The sequence below is a fragment of the Nilaparvata lugens genome, chromosome 6 (assembly GCF_014356525.2).
Source record: "Nilaparvata lugens isolate BPH chromosome 6, ASM1435652v1, whole genome shotgun sequence".
NCBI lineage: Eukaryota > Metazoa > Arthropoda > Insecta > Hemiptera > Delphacidae > Nilaparvata > Nilaparvata lugens.
In genome coordinates this window covers 39,455,198-39,480,435 of record NC_052509.1, presented here as the reverse complement: position 1 = coordinate 39,480,435, position 25,238 = coordinate 39,455,198, and the positions used below count along the sequence as shown (strand labels likewise).

At 34.9% G+C, this 25,238-nt stretch overlaps 1 long non-coding RNA gene across 1 annotated transcript in view; it reads left to right on the top strand.

The window, feature by feature from the left end:
- Window positions 1-25,238, top strand: part of LOC120351914 — a 154,081-nt gene that overhangs the window by 60,440 nt on the left and 68,403 nt on the right. Inside the window, exon 2 of the long non-coding RNA XR_005571628.1 lies at window positions 17,433-17,572. This is a non-coding gene — a long non-coding RNA (uncharacterized LOC120351914). The remainder of the gene's footprint in view (window positions 1-17,432; window positions 17,573-25,238) is intronic.

The following is a 25,238-nucleotide window of genomic DNA, read 5'->3' as shown; positions in this document are numbered from 1 at the left end:
CACAATCTCAAGATCAGAAAACGCGGTTATTTCTTACAATATTATCTAGCAGCTCAAAACACATGTTTGTAGGCTGGCGCACTATAAATCATTTCTCTTATCAGTTTAGACTCCCGACTACTAAACTGGTATCCTATGCGTATGACCAGTCAGATAAGTCGCCATTGTCTTCCAGTTACCTCAGGCGTTCAATTCAGAAGTTTCTCAGAAAAAATCGGGAGCACAAATTTTGAAACAGGCCCTACAAGATAGTATAGAAACGTACACGTTTTTGTAACACTATTATTTTAAAGTCACAGTTCACTGCGAATAAGTAAATTGTTTACATCATCATTCAATAAAAATCAGAAAATAATAGTTGCTTCCATGAACAGGTAGACTACCTTGAACAGTTGCGATTCGTGATGTGATGTGGAACTACCCAAATAAAATGTAACTTCAAACAATCAGAAAATAGAAGTCCACTTCAGTTTCCTTACTACCCGTATTTTATAAATTCCCTTTTTAGTGTTAAGCCCTACTTTCCAATATTAAACCTGCTCTGATGGGCAATATAAGAAAACCACCTGTAATCAAGGGAGTGTTCATTGAATTCTATGGAAATCAAGAGTAAATTATGTCCACCGCTATGGACTTAATGACGACGATGGTGATGTGAGATGGATAATGGACATTCAGTTTCAAGTAATTTCCCATATATCGGGAAGTAATATTTAGAAATGAAATTTTTTCCTGTGTAAGTGATGTAATAAATGTGATAGGTTTCAAGAGAAGAGTTTCCAAAGGAAATAACTAGAAGTAAAGCTGCCCAACTTGTGTCACACATTTAACCGGAACATTAAGCCCTTTATGGCCTAAGGCACTTGTCATTAATCTGATCAATGAGGTGGGTAATAGCATAGAGAAACAATAACTTGAGTAGATATCCCATGGTATAGGGAGTTTATGTCGCAACTTTTACTGTTATCTCAATCCGATAGTCCACGTATTTCTTTCCCAAAAAGGTGTGTGACGCTGGTAGTCTTCCATATTGTGCCGTTCATACACTCTCACTCAGCCAAAACAGTAAAAATCCACAATAATCGATAGTAATCGATTTGAGATAACAGTAATAGTTGCGACATAAACGCCCTATACCATGGGATATCTACTCAAGCTATTGTTTCTCTATGGTAATTGGTAATAGTACGATAGTTGAACTGACAACTACTACTACTTCTTGTCAGGGAGTCATGGAGATTGTGAATTTGAATTATCATACACATCTAAATTCCATCAATTACTAATCATTCGTTAGTAAATTAAATTAATTATCTCTTTTCTGTATAGGGCTACTTGTAATATAAATATAAAGAAAATAAAAATCTCAGTACCCTTTTTTTGAAATATTTTATCACAACATGTTTCGGACATTTTTGCCATTTTCAAGTGATATCACTTGAAACATGTGATAAAATATTTCAAAAAAAGGGTACTGAGATTTTTATTTTCTTTATATTTAAATTAATTCACACCGTGCGGAGCAAAGCAACTGTCTTGCTCGAAAGCCAGTGCTTGAACAAGACCGAAGATGGCGGTGTATAGAAATCCCTTATTAAAATTATTCATCCATGAATTATTATCATACTTCAACTTTAGAGTATTTTGACAAAAAGAGAATTCATTTGAAAATGAAAAAAATACCTTTTCTTTTTCTTTTTTCATGAATCTTCTCCAGAGAAGCATAATCACTAATAGAAATTACAAAGTAATCCTCAACAGTTGCATTATCCTGATTAATTTGATTAGGCTTTGAATGAAGTGGGTGCAACAGGAGAAGATTACAAAAGTTAAAACACGCCACAGGCCAACAATGAAAAAATTTTTTTACTGAAAATATCTCTTTCTTATGTTTTTTAGGTCGCTGAATCCAAATATGATGCTTAAAAAGTCGTATCACCCACCATTTATTCACATTTCATAGATACATTTTTAGATATATACAGATGTTTTACGAATTTTACAGCTTTTTTATAGTTAAAATAAAATTGCAAATGTAGTTCTATGTTCACTGCTGAAACACATTCTAAACAGCTGATGTATTTTTATACTTTCAACCTAACCTCAATTTCACATTTCCTGTACATGTGCTCAGTACAATGTCTACTCGCGGTTGTAAAAATTCTGCTGACAGTTTTTGTTACATTTGTGGTGAGTTTGTTATTAAAAAACACCAAAGAAACATTACAGATTTTGTTAGAAAAGTTTATCTAGCATACTTTGGAACCAAACTTGGAGACCAGGATAAATCTTGTGCGCCGCATAAGGTATGTTATGTATGTGTTGAGGACCTTAGAAAATGGTCAAAGAAAGCCAAAAAACATTTCAAATTTGCTATTCCTATGATATGGAGGGAACCAAGAAACCATTCTGATGACTGCTACTTTTGCAGTGTTGACATAAGTGGTCATAATTCTAAGAACAAGAAGGTAATAAACTACCCTAGTCTCCCATCTGCCATCAGACCAGTAGGGCACAGACTTGCCAGTTCCAGAACCACCAGAGGACCTTAATTCAATTGAAATAGAAGTATTTTCTGATGAACAGTTGGAGGTAGAAGAACATGATGAAGAATTTCAATGTGTTGCAGAAAATTCAGAGCCTAAATTGTTTACTCAAGTCGAGCTTAATGACTTAGTTAGGGATCTGGGCTTAACAAAAGAAAAGGCTGAGCTGCTTGGCTCTAGGCTAAAAGAAAAGAACTTGTTGGCTGCTGGAACCAGCATTCATGTCTATAGGAAGAGAGAACAGCAATTTTCAAAGTATTTTGAACTTGAGGAAGGTTTGGTGTACTGCTCAGACATTTCTGGTCTAATGAATGAGTTTGGAATTGAGTACAAGAAAGAAGATTGGAGGCTGTTTATTGATTCATCCAAAACTAGTTTGAAGGCTGTTTTACTACACAACAGTAATGTGTATGCTTCTGTACCTGTTGGTCATTCTGTATGTATGAAAGAGAGCTATGAAAACCTAGAAATAGTTTTAAATAGAATAGGTTATTCTGCTCATGGTTGGATGATATGTGGTGATTTGAAAGTAGTAAGCATGCTCCTTGGTCAGCAAAGTGGTTTCACCAAATTTCCATGTTTTCTGTGTGAATGGGACAGTAGAGCTAGGAATCAACATTGGTGCAGAAAGAACTGGCCTGCTAGGGAGTCTTTATAACGCTTGGTGAGAAGAACATTCTACGCAAAAACCTTGTAGATCCGAAAAATGTGCTCCTACCACCACTACATATTAAGTTAGGTCTCATGAAACAATTTGTAAAGGCTTTACCTAAAGATGGGGCATGTTTCAAATATCTTTGTCAGAAGTTTCCACACCTTTCAGAAGCTAAACTCAAAGAAGGTGTCTTTACCGGACCTGAGATTAGAAAAATGTTTGATGATAACTTTGAAACCACAATGGCCTCAAATGGAAGAGAAGCATGGGTATCATTCAAGCAAGTTGTTGTCAAGTTCTTAGGGAATGATAAAGACCCAGAATATGAATCTATTGTTGCAAACATGTTGAAAAAATTTGAACAATTAGGATGTTTGATGAGCTTGAAAGTTCACTTTTTGAACAGCCACCTCGATTACTTCCCTGACAATTTAGGAGATTTTAGTGAGGAGCAAGGTGAGCGTTTTCACTAGGATGTTAAAGTGAGGGAAAAACGTTACCAGGGCCGCTGGAACACCAACATGATGGGGGATTACTGTTGGTCACTTCACCGGGAAGTTCAGCAAGCAATTCATCGCAGAAAATGCTACACAAGAAGCTTCAAGGAAAAAAGGGAAAGAAAGTATAGACCAATTCCAGTTGACAAGTGAACCTTGTATTATCACTCCAACTACTATTGTTCGACATTCAACTGTAAATAAAAACCATTTTAATGATTTTACATTGTGTTTCGTTTATTTCCCTATATACAGTATCAGGATATTAGACTATATAATAAAATTCATTTTGCTTGGAAACTGGGGTGATACAGAGAAACTAAGGCCATATTTGGATTTCCCACATAAAAATCTATAAGAATCAGCTATTAAAATGGAAAAAGTTTTTTGAAACCTTTTTTTTGTTGGCCTATAATAATCAATCAGAACCCATAGCCTTTTCAATTTTTACTTTCCTTGCCCTATTACCATAGGTAAGGAAAGTATAGCTTTCCGAAAAAAATTAAGGTACCCCCATTTCTAAATTTCTATACGTTTCAAGGTCCCCTGAGTCCAAAAACGTGGTTTTTGGGTATTGGTCTGTATGTGTGTGTGTGTGTGTGTGTGTGTGTGTGTGTGTGTGTGTGTGTGTGTGTGTATGAGTGCGTCTGTGTACACGATATCTCATGTCCCAATCAACGGAATGACTTGAAATTTTGAACTTAAGGTCCTTACACTATAAGGATCCGATACGAACAATTTCAATCAAATGCAATTCAAGATGGCGGCTAAAATGGCGAAAATGTTGTCAAAAACAGGGTTTTTCGCGATTTTCTCGAAAATGGCTCCAACGATTTTGATCAAATTCATACATAAAATAGTCATTGATGAGCTATATTATCAACTGCCACAAGTCCCATATCTGTAAAAATTTCAGGAGCTCCGCCCCATCTATGCAAAGTTCGATTTTAGATTTCCAATTATCAGGTCTCAGATATAATTTAAATGAAAAATTTCGAGCGGAAAAGATTGAGCATGAAAATCTCTTCGATTAATGGCCAGTAACATTTTCACCTAAAATTGAAAATAAGCTTGAAATTTGAGAAAATGTGATTATTCAATTGCAAACTGTTGGCAATTGTTGATTCTTCTAAATCATTCACTATGAAGAGATAGCAGTTCTCGTGTGTACCCAGCGTTATTGTCCTGTCACCAGCTGGCTCAGATCTTTGAATAGTAAACAAGTATGCGCGGGAACACTAGCGTCAGGTGATCAATTTTCATAACGGCAAGGAAAGTTGTGTGAGTGCGCCACACCAGATTCTTCACATTTCTGTTCTCAACCGTGAAAAGTATCAATAATTATGTTATCTATTGAATAATGCACAGTCATACGTTTCAATTCAGGTAATCCCTGTTGCATGGTTGAATACATCAATAATACAACTCAGCGTGTGTCTTTGGAGAAAAGTATTCATCAAACTCTGTTCAATCAATTATCACTATTTTAATACCGATAATATCAATAATAATCATTGTAAGGAACACTTCAATTACATCTGAAGGTCGTCAGCAACACAAATCGAGGTAGGCCTGGGCCATACAAGCTCCAGCATGCACTTAATCCATTACCTACATTATTCATGAAAATAATGTTTTTTTTCCTATAATCTATTATTACATGTACTTTCAATGCTTTTCTGCCTACATGACAACTATTATTTAATGTCTTTGAGAATTGTATGGAAACACCAGCTACTGTAAACCCCTTGAATGTAACAGAACAATTGGATATAACACATAAATACAATTTTATTGTTTGTGAGTGTGTCTGGTAATAATTGTTTGGATATACTTTATGTCTTAGAAAAATGTCTTTCCTTCTAATGAAATTCCAAGAGAGTAAATAATGTACAGTACTAAACGGTATACTATCTATAAATAGGAACCAGGTACATACAACTAACACTATTTGATATAGTGTTTATTGAATTATTTTAATCAAGGTGATATAGCTCTTGGCTTTGTTATTATTCATCAATGAAATCGATTATCAATTTAGGTCTCAGTGATATTCGGACTATCAGTATAGGAAAGTTCCAATCACACTCGATTTCCAGCCATTATTATTCTTCCTATACTTTCTTTCCCATTTCTTATTCATTCCCCCTCTTTTAAACATTTCTCATATTGTGCTTTAGAATATTCTAGGCTTGAATACTGGTAAGAAAGAACGATTGCATGATTCTAGCCCATGTTAATACCAATTATAAGTATAGTAGTGTGAAAAGAAAAATAAGGAAGAACTGTTGAGGTTCAGTAAAATATTGAAAAGCACAATATCAAATAATCACGCAAAATGTTACTAGTGTTCCTGTAGATCGTTATAACACGACCACAATGTGCTCCAGAAATTAAGTCAGGAAAAACAAGAAACAAATAATGTAATAAACAGAGATTTCTTTATTGATGAACTCTAGATCTGTTTGAAACACAGCATGGTAGAAATGAGAATTCAATTAAAATCAAGTTTTTAAACGAGTACAATTTTAAAAACGCATCTTGGTACTGTACATAGCTACTAACTAACCCCTGTAGCTAATAACTTTCAAAAGGAATTCCATTGTTTCCTTTAAAAGTGATCGAAGGCTTACATACACATTATTACAGTACATACTACAAAATTTGTACAATACCGTTTGCACAGTCATTAATTCACTATCGCTACCATATCTCCTCAGACTTATAGCGTTGTTTCTGTTGCAAAATTTCCATCGGCATTAGATAAATAACGTTGTGTAGAGGTGAAACCCGGCTGCTATCAGGTGCGCGGTATCTCCTTGTGGAATAAAACTACAATTCGCCCATCCTAACACAAGAAGCTGTCGGGCCTAATTGAAAATTCTTGGACTGTATCTTGTTACAATGAACGCTGGCAGGACTGACATCGATCAAATAATTTAAAACGCCTCGCGATCTTATAAAAATAAAATTTCTCACCTCGTTGGAATTAAGTGCGGCGCGTCCGATCACTTCTCGTAATAAATTTGGCCAGAGTCATTTGCATAGTAATAATTTTCGTGGCTCTCCATTAAATGAGAGACGCACGCGATAATTTACAAACCGATGTTATACTTCCATCTACATAAATAAAGTCTCTTTCTCTATTTTCGTCCCTTCTCTCTCATTCCTCCTCTCTTTGAGTTACAGTAGCTGAGTGTCAATGGAAGACGAGTTTGTTTTCCTTCCGTACGATGAATCTTGGAATCCATCTCTTGAAATCTTCAAAATTAAATGCTCTATATTTATTAACTCTTGTGCTATCTACCATTATAATGTATGAAACTACATGGTATGAATCTTTGAATTCGTCTGTAATCTCTGCTAGGCCTTGGAGTGTTAACCAGCTAAAAAAAATTCCAAAAAAATTTTACAGGAAAACAAAAAACTGAACTTGATTGAAAATATTATACATGTTTTGCTGAGTTTTTGATCAAATATCAGATAAGATTAATCCAGTCATGTGGAATTGATACTTAAACATGAATTTTGCCTTGTCTTACTCTACTATATTACAATGGAACATCTTATTTAAAGACAATTCTCCTTAAACGAAAGTCTATCAGACAAGTTTATCAGTTCAGTAGTTATGATGACGTGATGATGCGTCAATTTAAAACTTCGGATCTCATTAACAACATTGCTTTTTCCTCCTAAGGGAGTGGGGAAAATCTCCATGCAAGTCTAGCGTCAATAAAATTATTCTAATATTATAATCACTGTAACCTGTGATTGTATATTGAATAAACTTATCTCAATATATTATTATTATTCTGCGAGTTTATTTCATAGAAAACTGTACGAATAGAATATTATGCAGACGAAAACAGATGAAATTCAAGCAGGCAATACGTCTAAATGTCTTTCTCCTTCCCAAATGGCCTTTGCTTATCTTGACTTTTGAATCGTCATTGTAATAATATTATGTGGTGCCAGATAGATTTCATTGGGCGTTGTTAGAAGAGCTACTGAATGGCAGCGTGCTAACACCCCTCTCCCTTACCACAAACCCCCCTCACCTTAAGCACACTCTCTGCTTGATAAATGGCTCCATTTGAGATGGGCTTGACGATAAGCTCAAAATATTATTCATTATCTAGGCAGGGTGGTCTATCATGGTACCATGTCCAATTCCTGTGTACCATCTAACACCTCATTCATTGGCTCGTGCATGTGCGTGCGCGTACATGTGTTGGTTTGCGAGTAGCTCAACTTATGCAGCACGAAGCGTTTTATTGTATAAAATATATTCTGGAAGATACGTTTCGCATGTAAATCTTCTTCTGAACCTGAGGCTGTCATTTTTACATGCCATAGAGGAGATTCAAGGTTGTTGCTTGTTTCCATGATATAATGTGCAGATCAGAGATTTTATTCAGTTTATTCGTAATGAGACTTGCATGAGCGAAATTTAATGTAGAGGATCGCACGGTTAGCGTGGACTGTGTAATGTGGAGACTTCAAACTTTATAGTTATACGTAAATTGAGAAAAGTTTTGCTAAGTTGAAAATGTCAAGCAAGTTAAGCAGATTAGTCAAGATTATTATTGTATTGAACAATACGCGTATCTTCGATAGATATGAGATTTCACATCATTTTTTAGTGTCACTTAATTCATATTGAATAACCACATAGGTCTAAATCAACCAACAAACCCAAACTACCTTTGTATACTTCTTGAACTAATAATTTCCAATGAAGCATAGACTATAGTACGTGCAAATATTATGGGAAACATAGTAATGCCTCAATTAAAATATTTGAAGATTTTTCAATAATTATAGAATTGGAATAAAGGATATTTGGTTATTCAATAAATAGCAGGATAACTACCAGAAGCAGAACTTATTAGCAAACGAAGAAGTATCTTAAAAAATGCAATATTGAAGCTCAAACTGCATTATACATTAATTTATCGCACTGCTAAAAACATCAAAGTATACGGCGAAGATTTCCAGCTAAACCGATATGTCTCTTATCAATTGAGATGTTATTTTGTACAAAAAAGCTATATGAAAAGAATTTGTCATTTGCTTGACAAGTTACCTCCTTCGAAAGTTTCAGTAGAGAACGTCTTAATGTTCGCCTCTATCACTTTCGTATGACACCTTTTTTATCAGTCTTCAAATAAAATCGATCTTATTCCACGAAAAATCAATATTGATCCATTTGATGGAATGCCATTGAGCGTTGTCGAGTGTCGAGTGTAACTCTCAAGTGGAAGCTTATCAATGGAACGAGTAATTCTTATTTACTTAGTTAGCTGGAGGATTCATTCGAGAGAGAAGAAGAGAGTGAGAGGGAAAATAAGGTGAAAGAATAGTACTTCTACTTTTCCTACAGCTTTATCAATAAAGTATTCCTTGAACTCTGCTATAGTTTTTTCAATGTTTTGTATCTGTATCATGTTGTGTGAAATCCTTTGCAAGAAAAAATTTGTAGGATCATAATAACGCTTCCTAGTTTTTTGATGGTAGCTCTAGAATTTTTTCAATATATTTATTTTATTTTTTGATTTTTCAATCTTATGCATTTTACAATTCCCAATGGCATTTATTACATTACTTTTACCTTCAGATATCCATAGTTCAATGTTTAATATTGATTAAAATAATTATAAACTACTATAATTGTGCCCATTCCAACAATATTACCGATATTTTTGTCATATTTAATTTTATAGCCTAATTAATTTTACTCAATAATTCAACCATTTGTATTCGCTGTTGTTTTAGTGCATTGGATCAGGAGGAAAGCTTCTGGTTCCTCTCAATATGATCATTCTTATTGTTATGTTCACCTCCCAACTAGTCTTCATTAAGCTACAAAGTAAAAAATTATGTACCAGATGTTCCAGACTCAAATTTCATTGTCAAGTGATCAATTGTTACAAAATTAAAATTCCCCCCCCCCACATTGAATCTGCTATAACAATAGAAGGGAAACATTAAGTAGTGAAATAATACATCAAATTGAAGAGAAAACAAAGTTCTACAAATCTACCGTGAGCATTCATTTTTAGGATGCATTGTTGGAAAGTTGTAGGCCCTGAAACATAAAAAATAGGATTAAAAGCTAATATTTTAACAATTTTACACTTTTAAGAGCGTATATTTCGAAAACTGTTGGAGATATCACACATCAACAAAGAACAAAAATATTGTAGGAAATTTATCAAGCTTCACTTCCGGATAGTTAGTCATGTCGATTGAACGCATTTTTCTCAAGATATGAGCGTGTAAGCAAAACATTGAAAAATTCAACTTTTAAACCACCCTCATCTCTTTAGCACAAGGGGTAGGGATGGGGACTTTTGATATGATCACCCATCAACTGGTCCCAGCAAAGCTGCCAAGTCATAAATTGGCAAAACATTCTCCCCAAAATCTTTTGTCAATTGGTCTATTTTTGCATAACTGAAGATATCACACTCAACACTGAAGCTACTGCAACAGTCGTGGGGATGTGCGTAAACTTGTGAAATCACACATCAAATTGAAGAGAATTCGATGCTCTATAAGCTCATGATCAACATGGATTTTTTCCATCGATATTCAAAAAGTTATTACAGCAAAAATAGCAAAAAATTGAAGGAGAATGTGTTTTTTCTAAAATGTCACATCGTTTAGAGCGGATATCTCGAAAAGTGGAAGAGATATAGAAAAAGTTGTGCAATCAATAGTGTAGAAAATTATGTAAGCTTGTTTTTCTTATAGAATAGTCATGTCTGTAAAATGCATAGTTTTCGAGTTATATGCGAGAAACCAAAAAATGGTACCTTTGAAGTACCCACACCCCCTTAGCACAGTGGGTAGGGGTGGGGACTTTTGATATGTTTACCTCCTCACTGCACTAAACAGAACTACGGAGTTAAAAATTGTCTTCAAAACTTTTCCCTCTATAACACTTCGTTGACTGGGCTATATGATAATATCTTGGAAAATATTAGTAATATTTTTGTATACTAACATGAAGTTGACCTGTCTTCTGCATTTAGAATCCAGGTGATTCTAATGTCTTTTAACTCAGCAATTCTTTGAATTGATTCGGTCCCAAGTCCCAAGTACCGTACTCACTATATTCCAAGTTCTAGAAGATCTCAAACCACGTTTCCATTTAGCATCAAACGAAAAAAATAGATTACAGGTATTAGAACTGGTTCTATGTAAATGTGTCCGGTAGCCTGCTTTTAAACGGTTGATCGGCTACTTGATGGTTAGTTCTAATTCGGTGGCGGGTGATAATTAACGCTAGTTTGTTGGTTTTTAGATGGTTTTGCCCGATGGAACCGTGTACTTAACTTAGCGTCTGTCTTATGTGAGAGGACTGGCAGATGGACTCCAACTTACTTCAAACACGAATATTACTCGAGTTTAATTCAATTTCATTCCAAGCAAACGTCAATTTTCAGTCATGATGTTGTGTGGACCACACATTGTAAATCCAATCATCTGAAGAGCTGTTCAATATTCAGGATGTTTCTTCGAGTAATTCGATTCAAGTTATAGATAATTCTAACAACCTTGATTCATTGTGAATCCCAACCACCACAGGGTATCGATAGAGGAAGATTGCATAAGTATAGAAATGGAGGATTATTCGATTATTGATGAACCTTCAGTCAATCTGTACATTGAATGAAATGAGCTTTTTAAATTTTGCTGCTCCATACAATTTGTAAGTAAAGTTTCAATTATTGTTCTGTGAGGATGTCTTGAACAAGAATACTAGATTATGGCCCGGTTACACAAAAGACTGTTGAGTTTCAATGATGGTTAAATACCACGAGAGCCAATCGGAGAAGCCTTCTTTCCCAAGGAGCTTTCTTTGAATGGTTCTCTTCTTTGGCATTTAATTATGATTACAGTTATCAGACTTCTGTGCATCAAGGCCTATGCGATTTATTTTCTATAGTACTTATTAAAAAATAGTATTTAATAGTATTTATTAAAAAATAATTTTTTAAAAAGAGGTAAATAAGCAGCCAAAACTCTAAAATGTCATGGGACCAAGTAAAATTACGTTAAGTGGAGGTTCGTTACAGAGAGGTTCGACTGTATACCGTAGACTGTATACTGTATAATGTATACTGTAGACACTGACTTGGTGTCTCTAACGGTGCCTGCAGGATACCAGGCAACCTCCTGTAGTATTTAGCCTTGCCTGGACATGCGGACTCTGTCTAGGTTGACTCCACTTTCCTAGCTGTTCGAGGGAACCACATGAACAAACCAAACCCCTAGGTAACTCTATAAGTTGACTTGCCTTCAAACCCTCGGGATCTGCCCCATCAGGGCAGGCTTCTTAATCTGAAATGGGTGCTTCAGGAACACAGGAGGTTCCGTTGCACTCTTATGTAGAGGCTATCAACATTGAGAAGGCTTCTACTGATCACGACATGTATGATGTAAGCTCAATCACACCATCCCAACTGGAGAGGAAGGATGAGCTTCTCAGACCACTGCTCAAAGAAGGACGGCCATTCAGGCAGAACTTCTTGGGAGAGGTGAGGCTTTTGACCCTGCAAAGTTTCGGAGGGGCAAAAAAAACCTAAGAGACCAGAGATGGGTGAAACTCCAGGCACAAATGTAGGTCAAAAGGCTGAGTCGATGGTGACGAGGTGCCCTAGAGGTAATTTGGCGACCCCTCCTTCAGCGGAAGGACCTACAAAAAAGCCAAACTAACGTAAGTCACGATTTTGTGGGTGGTGAGACCAAACCTCACCACTGCTCAGGGAAAGGCGGCCATTCTGGTAAACTTCTTGGGAGAAGTGAGGCCTTTGACCCTGCAAAGTTTCGGATGGGCAAAAAAAAATCAAATTTGAATTCGAATTTATTTTTAGTCAATCAAAACAATTACAATTTCGAATAAAATAGTATACACCACAGAAAATATAATCAGAAAAATCCTTAATAAACAAAAAATGAAATAGATTAATCATATAACATGAGCTTAGTTTATCAGGAATGTATGAATAGGAAAATATATAAATGAATACAATAATACTTATAATTTAAAATATGATTTGACAGATTTTACTGAGTGCAAAAAAAAAATAAAATTCTCGTCCGCGCTCAGGAGTTAAGATAAGTCTTTATACAGTGTTATAAAGAGTGCCCATGCAGTGTTAAAATCCCCAAACCAAAAGAAAAAAATATGGAAATGAAATTATTATCAAAAAGAAAAAATAAACAATAACAGAAACTGAGAATTTCTGTTTGTAGAGGAAAAGAAAAACAGCAATGAATGATACATTAAAGTAGTTACTCATCATTATCCAGACAACATTCTATCATACACCCGATACCAACACTCAATCTCATCAATACAATGTGTAAGCAAAAACCTCCTAAGATTGATTTTGAAACGATGCCTCAGGAATGCTGAATCAATGATGTCTCGAGGCAACCTGCTGTAAAATCTGCCTTGCAAAAAGAGGAAAGATTTTTGGAAAAATTTCAAAAACTGCATTGGAGTGCTTAGCTTCTCCATTACTCTTGTACTGTAATGCCTTTCAGCTTGGATGAGCGCGCCATCTTCAGTACCACTCAACAACTGAGTGATTACTTTGAAGACATACAAGTATCTTAGAGGCATGACATTGCATTCGAAAAGTCCCCACGTCTACATCCTCTATGGATGAGGCAGATCATAGACTTCTGAAGAGTGATGAGTGATTTCAGGTGAGTCATATATGTGCTGCCCCAGCACACCAGTCCATGAGAGAGACGAGATTGAGACAATGCAAAATAGATATTCCTTAAAACGAACATTGGACACAATCTTTTCAAGTGATGCAATCTGTGTAGTAGGCATCGAGAATATTTCTCCATAGAATCAATATGACTCTCCCACATCATATTATCATCAACCGATAGACCAAGACACCACATCCACAATGATCATCAGCACATCCAACACTGTGGAATCTCAGGGGGCTGAGAAGTCTGAAAGAACAAGATATTCCAAAGTCCAGATATGATCTTTTCTCGATATTGAGACTTAATTTGTTGAAGCTGAACCATAGAGACAACAGTTTCAAATCATGGGACATATCTCCATATAGCTCAACATCTGATCCAGCTCCATAGGATGAAACCGCTCTCCTGGTGACAAATGATTTTGTCGGAGAAGGCTTAGTTGTTGAAATCGTGCTAGGCCCTGAGGTCTGTCGATTTGAATCTGGTCAATAATGTGATCCTAATTCTAGTGGTTTGAAGGTCTTGGAAATGAGAACATAGATATGCGGTTGACTGACTGCTCTTATAATAATGAAAATAAGATAGAAAATACTACAAAATACACTTTTACATTTATAATCAAATAATCAATCTGTCTTTAAGAGACCAACACAACATGTCTTTAAGAGACCGAGTCCTCATGTCTTTAAGAGACAAAATTTACGGGGGCACATCTGATAATGTAGTGGGGGTATCAAGTACTTATCTAAGATCTGTCGTCCTCGAGTCCGATGTCCAAAGGGTGATGGATGAGGATGAAGGGTGATGGCCTCCAGGCTCGCACGGCAAGGTCAGATGTCCGATATTACCGGCCAACTCGGTCGGCGAATTCATCAGCCCTCGTTCGACAGCAAGGCATATTTACAGCTCGATCCTCGAATGAGTATTCAAGAATACACACTCACAAAAAAACCCTTTAATTGGTTTTCGACTGTTACTAATCCATATAGCCTAAGATTAATGAATTGCAGCAGTCAACAGCTCTGAATGAAGTTAAGTAAAGTATGTCATCAATAAGTGATTACAAAACTGATGGAATACATGATACCCAATAATAATAAATAACTTTAGTCTCCAGGAGAGAACGAAAAACTGTCTGAATAAGACATGATTCAATCAGGTAAATAAATAATTCAGTTCAGAAAAGTAATGTCTGTACTCTACAGAGTCTAAAAGCGGTCTCTCGTTCAGCTCTTCAAGTCAACCGAATCAGGCTCAAAAAATGACTCAATCAGGCTGAGCAATAATACATTAAAAAATACCAAATTACAAAGGATGTGGTGGGGACGACAATAATTTCCCTCAATAGAACAAGGAAGGAATACAACTAACAAGGACAGAATACAGAAAAATTCCTTCAAGCAAAGTAGAAGACTCAGCAATAGAATGGATGTTCAACTGATTTTCCATGATGATTTTGTACTCAAGGAAAACGTTGGAAAACAATAGAGGAAAAATTAGAATTTAATTACATAATGTGCTGAATTACATAATGAAACTACTCCAATACCGTGAGAATCACAACGTTAATCCAGCACTCTAATAAAATTTTATCTTGGAAAAGTTATAATTTTGAAAAAAAAAATTTCGGCACAAGGATAGGGCTGTGTCATCTGCAAATACTGTTAATTTGAGTATAGGTCATTGATGTAAATCAAAAACAAAATCGGCCCAAACTGATCCCTGGGGAACTCCAAAGGTCATTTCCTGAAAGGAGCTCATTTTGGAGCCCACCTTCACAGCTTGAGAACGTCCATGTAGATACGAATAGAACCACGCCAAGGGCAAGCCATGCACGCCAGCCAGCTCCAGTTTTCGCAGCAGAATCTCATAATTCACAGTATCAAATGCCTTCCGGATGTCCAAGAACATTCCAGCAACTCTTTTCATATCCTTTCTGTTGATGTTGTTTGAAATCTCTGAAATGAATTTTCTCAGAGCCAGCTCAGTGCCCAAGCCCTCTCTGAAACCAAACTGGCTCTTTGAGAAAAAATGAAATTAATTCAAAAAGCACATCATTCGAACAGAATTGCAACAATGGATAACAGTGATATGGATCTATAATTCTGAGCATCCTTAGAGTTTCCCTTCATTGGAATTATTGGTATAACCTTAGCCATCTTTAGTTTACTTGGAAAAGTGCCCTCAGAGAGACTCAAGTTGAATATGTGAGCAAGAACTGGACTGATGATATGGCAGATCTTTTTAAACATTAAAAAATCTAAGAGACCAGAGATGGGTGAAACTCCAGACACAAATGTGGGTCAAAAGGCTAAGTCGAGGGTGTCCGGGATCCCTAGAGGCAGTTTGGCATCCCCTCCCTCAGCGGAAGGACCTAATAAAAGGCCAGGAGTGGAACTCACGCAGGTCACGAGTATGTGGGTGGAGAGACCAAACCTCACCATTGCTCAAAGAAGGGTGGCCATTCAGGCAAAACTTCTTGGGAGAGTTGAGGCTTTCGACCCTGCAAAGTTTCGTAGGGGCAAAAAGAAAAAACCCAAGAGACCAGAGATGGGTGGAACTCCAGGCACAAATGTGGGTCAAGAGGCTGAGTCAAGGATAGCCAGGCGCCCTAGATGCAAGTTGGCGACCCCTTCCTTAGCAGAAGGACCTACAAAGAAGGCCAGGAGTGGAACTCACGTAGGTCACCAGGACTAATCAGTCTGAAGAGACTGCCAAGCATATCACACTGGATTGCTAAAAGCAACCAGGTGATGAATGGAATGTTAGTATAGGGAAAAACTCATGGTTCTTGTAAAGGACACAGGTATAGTTTTGCCTAACTAACGTACTACTTGAGAACACAATAAGCTTCGGTTGACGTGTGGGGTTCTTTGAACCTTTGGATCCTTGAATCCGTCCTTTCAAAAATAATAATAATAATTGTCAAATGACAGGGAAGAATAGGAAAGAAGGCACTCTTCTGCTGGAAACATGGGAGAAAAAATAAAGCATAAAGGTAAACTACTGTACTTAATGAAGATTTTTGTTTGTCATCTCTCCCACTCTCTTCCAGTTATTTAGGACTGTGTTGCTGTCTTCATTCAAAATTAATTTTTGTTTCGTAAAACTCATTATATTTTGTAGCCTACTAAAAATACCATGCACACAAAATTAAGGTTAAGTTCAAGTGTTAGTATTAGATTGCTCAAAATACTGATTCACCACTTATTATACCAATTTTTCATACTTATATTTTAAATATAACGTCCTCCTAGAAATTATGTTTGGAAAACAATTTGATAATTACTTTTCAAGGTCGATGTAAAAGTATGAGAAAATTGATTTTTCCATCAGGAACTCTCCCAGATGCCTTTCATCCAGTTTTCCATGTTGTCCTTCAGTTTTCCAACTACTTGGAAGGCCATCTGTTACCTATTATTCAAATAACGCAGTATTTATTGCCTTTGCTCTAATGAACACATGACTAGGTAGGCGAAATTATAATAAGTATAAGCATATTTCAGACGGATTGGTACAGTAGCTGTAGCAGTCTGACAATAGTAAAATATATTGACCAGTGCATTAAAGTCACCAAGTTAATGTAAGTCACAATCAATTAAAATGAGAAAAGTGGGCTTACTAGGCTATTAAAGACGCAGTATGTTATAAGAATCAGTGGGTAATATATTGAACAGGTGATAACGCTACTTACCGGCTTTATCATTAGTAATATTATTACGTAGGCTAGTACGTTAGGAAACCAACCTTTCAGGAAACTCATTGCACGTGCTAAAGCAGGAAAGTTTTAGGCCTACACAATTAATTAGTAGGAACAATGCATGACACTACTTTATATCACGGCTTCTCAGAGCTTATGTTGGCACAATATTATTGCTGTAGGGCACCTCCCTCCCATTCCTAAGCAAAACAACTGAATTATTCCTCCAGCCTACTTGTAACACAACGCTTGTGGCAAAAATAATTAAAACTACATTATTTATTTTCTTCCAGGCAATATTCAACCTCACCGAAGTCCAGCGAGCTGTAATGTGTGGAATTTGACTCCGAAGATATAACTTTTGTCCGGCGAATGTTATTGTTATGCCGTTGGAAGTGTTTATGGCTCCCATGCTAGTCATGATATCTCACCTGTAAGTACTGGTGTTGGTCAAAGATATATATAGTGGTTTATAAATAAGCTACCAAATCGTATAATATGTATGGTGTAAGCTAAGTAAGTCAATGAGAACTGGCTCGTTAACCTTACTAATGAATCCATTTCAACTGGTCTAGCATTGTTACAGTAGTTGGGAGATGGCTGGAGGTAGATAGGCTGCAGGTTGTATCAACTCAAGTGACAAACTAGACCACATGGTTAACTATTGTAACTAACGACTGTAACACGAGTAAAATAGGTTGCTATCAAAATCATTAGAGATTTATAAAATAGATAAATTTGAATAAAATAGGATATCTCAGAATAGGTAACCATGTAACAGTGAAAATTTAATTCGATGGTGAACCTGGTAGTGCCTGGTGCAAAGTACACTCGAAAATTATGTTTTTCTCCTAGTTTTGAATAATATAAAACTAACTCATAATATTAAGAGAGGTCGCAAAATGTAATATATGATTGAGCTTGCTTTATAAAGCGTAATGTTTTCAGTTTGTCAGGTATCTGATAAATGTGTTCTATGTGTGAATGACGGGATACGCCCACACACCTCTACTATACAAACCCAATGTCATGTCATTGACTTTGTTTATTGATATTAGTTCACTTTTCGTACAAACTAGAAATGCTTCGTATGATGACTGTAGGCTTACTGCTTACTATAACAATATAAAATGGGAATCTTATATATTTTTTGTTTGGAGAAATGTGAAAAAAACAATAAAGAAGGCTTGCTCCACAAAAACCCAGTAAAGTAGAAACATTATGATATCAGTTTAAGTTTGAAATCAATGAGAAGAATTATACTCAAAAAACTTTATTCAATTAAAGTTCAGTTCGGAAGATTAGGAACATAAACACTAGAATTGTTCTATCCTGGATCCTTTTATTGGCTACTCATACTTGAATAAATTGAGTTTGTTTTTTAAAATCGTTCATAAGAATTATTTTTAACATAGTGAGTCTATTTTTAACGTATTGGCAACTTCATAGAGTTTCTATGAAGGTGACTGTATTTAAAGTGAATAAATAGATATGCATAATACTTACAAGTATAAACAAGTATAGGATCTCTTTTCTGTATAGGGCTACTCTTTATAGAAATAGAAAGAAAAATAAAGATCTTAGTACCCTTTTTGAATTATTCAATCACAACATGTTTCGGACATTGATGCCATTTTCAAGTGATATGAAGTAAATAAATAAATACTGCTGGAAGATTCTTATTTTGATCATAATATGTTAGTTTATTCATATGATTTTATGAACTAGAACTATGAATATTGTAGATCTAAATTCGCATGATTCTATCAAAAATGGGGTTATTGGTGTCTAATTGGATTAAGTTTATTATTTTATCTCTGTTTAATTTTTTCCGCTTTATAAATAATTCTGAAATTCTTCTTTAACATTCAGTTTTCCACTTTTATTACCATAATTTAGTATTTTCATATTGGAATTTATATATGTAAAATTATGGCCTGAATCTATCAAGTGTTCAGCACTTTTCTGTATAATTTTTAGATTTTAGTGCTTGGATATGTTCTCTAAACCTAATATGGAAATTTCTACCCGTTTGTATGATATAGAATTTGTCGCAATCACTACATTTAAGTTCATAGATTCCAGATTTTTTAAACTTATCTTGCTGTACATTTAAATTTGATTTCTTTTTTATCAGTTCGAATGCATTATTTGTTGTCCTATAACCTAAAATGAATTTATTCTTTGTAAAGGTTTTTCTTATAGCTTTATTAAATATTGTGTTATATGGAACACAAATATATTCTTTATTTCCTACATTTCCTTGATTATTTTGAATTCTGTTCTGTATTACATTTTCTTTTTGTTTGTAAATCATTCTATCAATAGTTTTGGTATTATATCCATTTGTTATTGCCATATATTTTATTATTTTCTTCTCTTTTCTGTAGTTATCTTTTGACATTAGCCTGTATATTTGAAATTTTTTGTTGCCAAAGATGATTATTTCGAATCTCTAGGAATTATACAATCTGTATGTCTAGGTTTTCTATAAATGCTAAAATCATGTTTGTTATCTTTCATACTAATCGTTAAATCAAGAAAATTTATTTCATGTTCTTGAGCTTCAATCGTAAATTTTATAGAAGGTGATATTGAATTTAAATATAATTCAAAATCTTCATGTGTTTTATCCTCATTATTATACAGACATATTATATCATCAACATATCTGTGCCAATAAATAATATTTCTCTTTAGAGGATTATTATCATTCATTTTTTTATATTTTTCCAAATTGTTCATGTATACACTAACATATGATCAAAATAAGAATCTTCCAGCAGTATTTATTTATTTACTTCATATCACTTGAAAATGGCATCAATGTCCGAAACATGTTGTGATTAAATAATTCATAAAGTGTACTAAGATTTTTATTTTTCTTTCTATTTCTAAGTATAGGATCTCTTATCAACAAAAATCGAATGTAGAATGGAATAGAATGACTGCCTTTATTTTATACCTAGGAGGGCGAAGTTAGGGCGCAGTCGGCCTAACCCTCTAATGTAAAGTGATTATGAAAATTTAATATCAATCCGATTTCACTTCTTCATCTCTTCCAAAATCGTTTTGATAGCTCTGGACATAAGTGAAGCGATTCAACACGAAAGTGCTCATGAGTGGAGTCGATCCAACGCGAAAGCGCTCATCAGTGTATTATGTTTTATTGAAGTGACTTATCAAACGGTCCTTCCAGTCCGTCAATCACTGCTACGCTACAATTTGATTGGTCCACCACTCACTTCAACAACCATCACAGCTCGTTGCATAACAGTCTCAAATTGAAATGATTTGTGGAAAACAGCTGTTCAAACAGTATCATCTCATGATGTGTGTGTTGTTGAGGGGGGTGGTGGAATAGGTGAGGGTGGGAGAGTGATGATGGGAGAGAGAAGGCGGCTTGTGATTGGCTGAGAGGTGGGCGCGAGAGAGCGAGTCGGCTGTCCCTGTCGTCAGTCGGTTGCTGGCTTTGGCTTGAGCCGGTGCAGGTGCTGTTCGCTTGTTGCTTGCCATTTGTCGTATGTCCATTTGTCGCAGTCGCATGTCGCCGTGTGTCGTGGTGCAGTTGTGTGTGGTTCGTAGTTGCTAGGCTATGGAGACGTGTGTGTTGAGGCCGGTTCCTCACGTAGATCAAATTGTTCCCGACAGCCAGGATTACCCAGGACAGCCCTACGTTGACAGCTGGCTACAAATGCAGGTTAGTGTCAAAGTGATCGATAACCACTTGTAATACTCGAGTGTTGTCATCATTTTATTCCAAAATCGATCGAAATACATCGCCAAATAGAAAGTGAGGGATCATGTTTTTATCAAGTTCCCAAATTTAAAGATTTAGGACTAAAATACTGACCTCTGACAGAGATTTTTATAAAGTTCAATTAAAAGTTATTGTTATTAATAAAATTGCGGAAGTTTAGTGATTGTATCATAAGTCTTGTTGACAAATTGATAAGTTTATAATATTTTATTATAATAATACTAATAATCGACCTACCGTAATCATTCTATATAAAAATGTAAAACATTTACCATCAAAATTATATTGATCTTGTTCCACAAGATGCTAAATCATTTTCTAAAGAACTGTATGAACTGCAATAAAATAAGATACCGTATCTCTGATACGTCTATCAATTATTATGATATGAAGAAATCACGTAAGAAGAGAACTGTCACAATTTGGGTACATAAGGCAACATAAAACGTTTTTTCGCCGAAGTCGCATCCCAAGTTCACCAATTTGATAAATTGCCCACCATTGTCACATCGTTGAAAGTTTAAATCATTTTGCACAGAGCAATGATAATATGACTGTGTCTTCTACTTGGGGCTCTATGAAAAGGGATTACTCTGAAATGTGAATCGATCTACTGATAAAATAAATAATGGGCTCCAACCATTCAAAAGTAATTTTTGAAGCAAACATCTCTTCAGACGATACATTTTCAGTTACTTGGGACCCGTTTCAATCAGATGAATTTTCAGGACAAACTGAAACCTTTATAAAGTGCTTTTGGAAAAAACATTATCTGATCGAAGACTGCGACATCATTATGCGATATAAAACTGATGCGCGATTTCATGACATTTATTACTCAGAATAAGTTTAGCATAAATTAATAGAAACTATGAAGTCACTACAGATACTGTAATTTAACCAATTCAGCCATCCTACCCAAGTCATTTCCTCAAATCCCAATTAAAATAGAATGATAATGTGCACAGAGCGCCTCAGTTGTAGTGCTGAAACGGGGCTTCCTACAAATTAGTAGGTAGCGAATGTTATTGACAAATGTTTTTCATTTTAGCTTCGAAAGATCCTATAAAAAGTAAGCCAAACATACAATATTACAACAATAATAATTATGTTACGAAGTTCAGGTCTTTGTTGCACTTAAAACAAAGCATCGTAACATAAACGAGTAGATACTGTAGATAGAATGTTTGCCAGAGATTTTAATTCTGTTCATATTTTTATAATAACTTAGTTGTTAACAATATTTTGAATTGGGTTTTTTGTAGTACGGATTTCTCCGAGAGTGCTGGATTAGGATTAATATTGATACCGATAGTGGTTAGTGGTTATTAGTTTTCTTCAATCAGCTCTTTACCTTATCAGTTGAAACAGATAAATGTCATGTATCAATATCATAATTTGAAAAGATTATAATTATTAACTATTCAATCTATATCATTTGTATAGATTATAAGCAGTTAAAATGAAATAATTTGAGTAGAATACAAGATAAAAATATATAATAATATTCGTATTATTATAGCATTTCTAGTTTTGAGATATAAGGTATCATTTATAAGATATAAAGTTCATTGAAAGATGCTCACAGTGATGATTATATCTTTGGTTGGATAGAATAATTCATCAATATTTTTTTATTCTAAGCTAAACCATCTATCTGAAAATCTAATCATTAAGAAGTGTGAAACAGCTACAGTATTCTATTCTGAGCCAGTGTGACTTGGAAGAGATAATGCACCAAAAAGCTAGAGGAGGATTCTTAAATTCTGGTTTTATTTCTCAAGCGGGAAAAATAACAATTTTATGAAGTTGTCATTGTATTGAATTTCTTTGATCTATGAAAATGTAGCAAGCAAGTTGTTAATATTTATTGAAACTTATTATTTCCTTAAGAGCAACCAGACTATCCAATCACTATATTCCAACTAATTATCAAAAAAATACATTCAATCCCTGTGAGTAGGTCTACTTGTTTGAAAGCTTAAATCAAAATTCAAAGAAAATAATAATTATTTACCGATTATCGAAACTGTTGCTTAGATAGAGGAGTAGAACTGATTGTTAACGTTTTATGTAGGCCAATAATATCATTATTATATTTTATATGATAATTTTAAACTTTTTTGCTTGAATATGTTCTGAGATTGAATAATGTAGTCTGGCTGGATGCCAGTTGAATATATTTGAATGTATGCCAGGCTTTCTTCCCTTCATTGGTGCATTTTATTGCAATTCTCGTTTCCAAGCAAACATCATTTCTACAATATAATAGTATTTTGAAAGCTTTTTAAAAATTCATAACAATTCAATCCAATGATCTCAATAAACAATACTATAATGCCGATATGTCTGATGTGTCCCAGTTTGCAATACAAGTAATAATCTCAACATTGAATTAATTTTTTGATTTCAAATTGATGATTGAGTTTTTTGTTCTCACTACAAGTTAAGGCCTACTTTGCATCATTTTTATATGATTCATTCAATGAATGTATTGTTAAAATAAAATGCATGATTTCTAAAGTCACCTGTTGACTCATAAATTCTATAAATATAAAAATTGAAAAAAATATAAGAAATTTTCTTGAGCCCGGTGACTAGATACTGTAGAAACTATACTTTTCTAACTGCCTCTGTACTGTCCGAAATCTTCCTAGTTTCCAAATTTTAAGGCCCCTGAATTGTTGTCTACGAAGAATGTTGAATAACAACGTTATGACATTGTGACTCCCGACTTTCTGTCTCGTCTATTTTCCAAAACAAGAGATGCATGGGACAATGGCAGGTCAGAACCCATGGCTTTCGCCTGACTTCATCAGAATGCATTTCCACGTAGTGACAAGTGTGTGTGAAATCGAAAATATGAAATACTAATTGGGCTCTAGTAGAACTGAACCTATCACAGGAACCAGGATACCTGTTTGAGTTTTTTTTGTGTTTTCTGGCCTGAATATCAATCCAGCCTGCTATGAATCAAATTCACATACATCATTAATCATGTGCACATACAGTTTACTGAACATTAATGAATTTCAATTTTTGAAGTTGCCTTAAAGTGAGAAGTGTTATTAAATAGGGGGGAAAAAACTTGAAATTCTGTGGAATAGTCTGTGAATAACCTAAATACCAAGAAACATTGGAAAGGAAGGCTAGAATCAATTTCCTATACATGAAATTTTCAATTAACATATTAAATAACATACAGATGGGAATAAATTAGAAAATTCATTAGTTCGATTGCTAATTAATGAATTATTATTATTGAACGGAAATCTTAATTGATTGCTGTGAATCGGACTGGCAAATAAGTTTTGAATAGAAGCTTTCATCGAATTCCCATCTAGCTGTTAACCTGTTTTCAATATTTGCAAAGACAGAAGTCTTCGGGGTGATCTACAGCATTCAATTAGGATTTTCGTTTAAAAATAATTATTTATAAAAATAACATAATTATTAGACTACAGCTAAGAACTTCATCATTACTGTGACTTTTTTGAATTGTTTTAAAAATTCTCATTTCAAATCATGTATTTTTCTCAGTATCTACCACTAACTTAACTGAAGTTTTTCCAAGCATTCTAGACACTTTCGTTGCCCTTAACCAGCATCATGGATTTGAGTTAAAAATATGTTACCAAAGTTGTTATTTGTTGCTTTTTTAGGAAAATGTTTGATACTTTTTTTAGTTTATTTTAAAGTGTTGTCTCCAAAAGGAGTGAGTTTTATGAGGCTCATGGCTAGTTGAATACAAACATTCTAGCATTTACTACATGAATTAACTCTTCTACGCACACTTTTTCTATCGGCCATTCATCGCTTTCTTTTCGAAATTCAGTACTAAATCCTTCCACTTTTATGGGAGATGTAGAATGTGTTCGAATAGCTAAGTCGTGGTGATAATTCAGAAAAACAAAAGCTTAGAAAATTTAGGTCATAGTTCACGGTTTTTCGGTTGGTGGCCATAAAAATACAGACGAATTCTTGGCTGGTTGTTCATAATTTTTATTGTAACGGAGAGCGATCGAATTTTATCGGTTTTTATTGGAGGGGGGTGCTAATGGTGGCGCAAATCCAGACTCGGGGCAAGAGCATGCTAGGTCAAATGTCAATATAATAATAAATCAAGTTAGGCTGAGACTTCACGCCACCCACACTTTAGTTTACGCCTTATTCTGCCTATTGGGCTCTCGTTTATTGAGTGCCAATGCTTATTGGCCACCCGCTCACAATCTATGATCAATTTTAGATAATGCAGATTTTTAAATCGGTCTTGTTGATCGAGATTGGCTTGGCTTGCAACAGGTCTCTACAGTTGTTATAATCTTGTCGGTCGGAGATA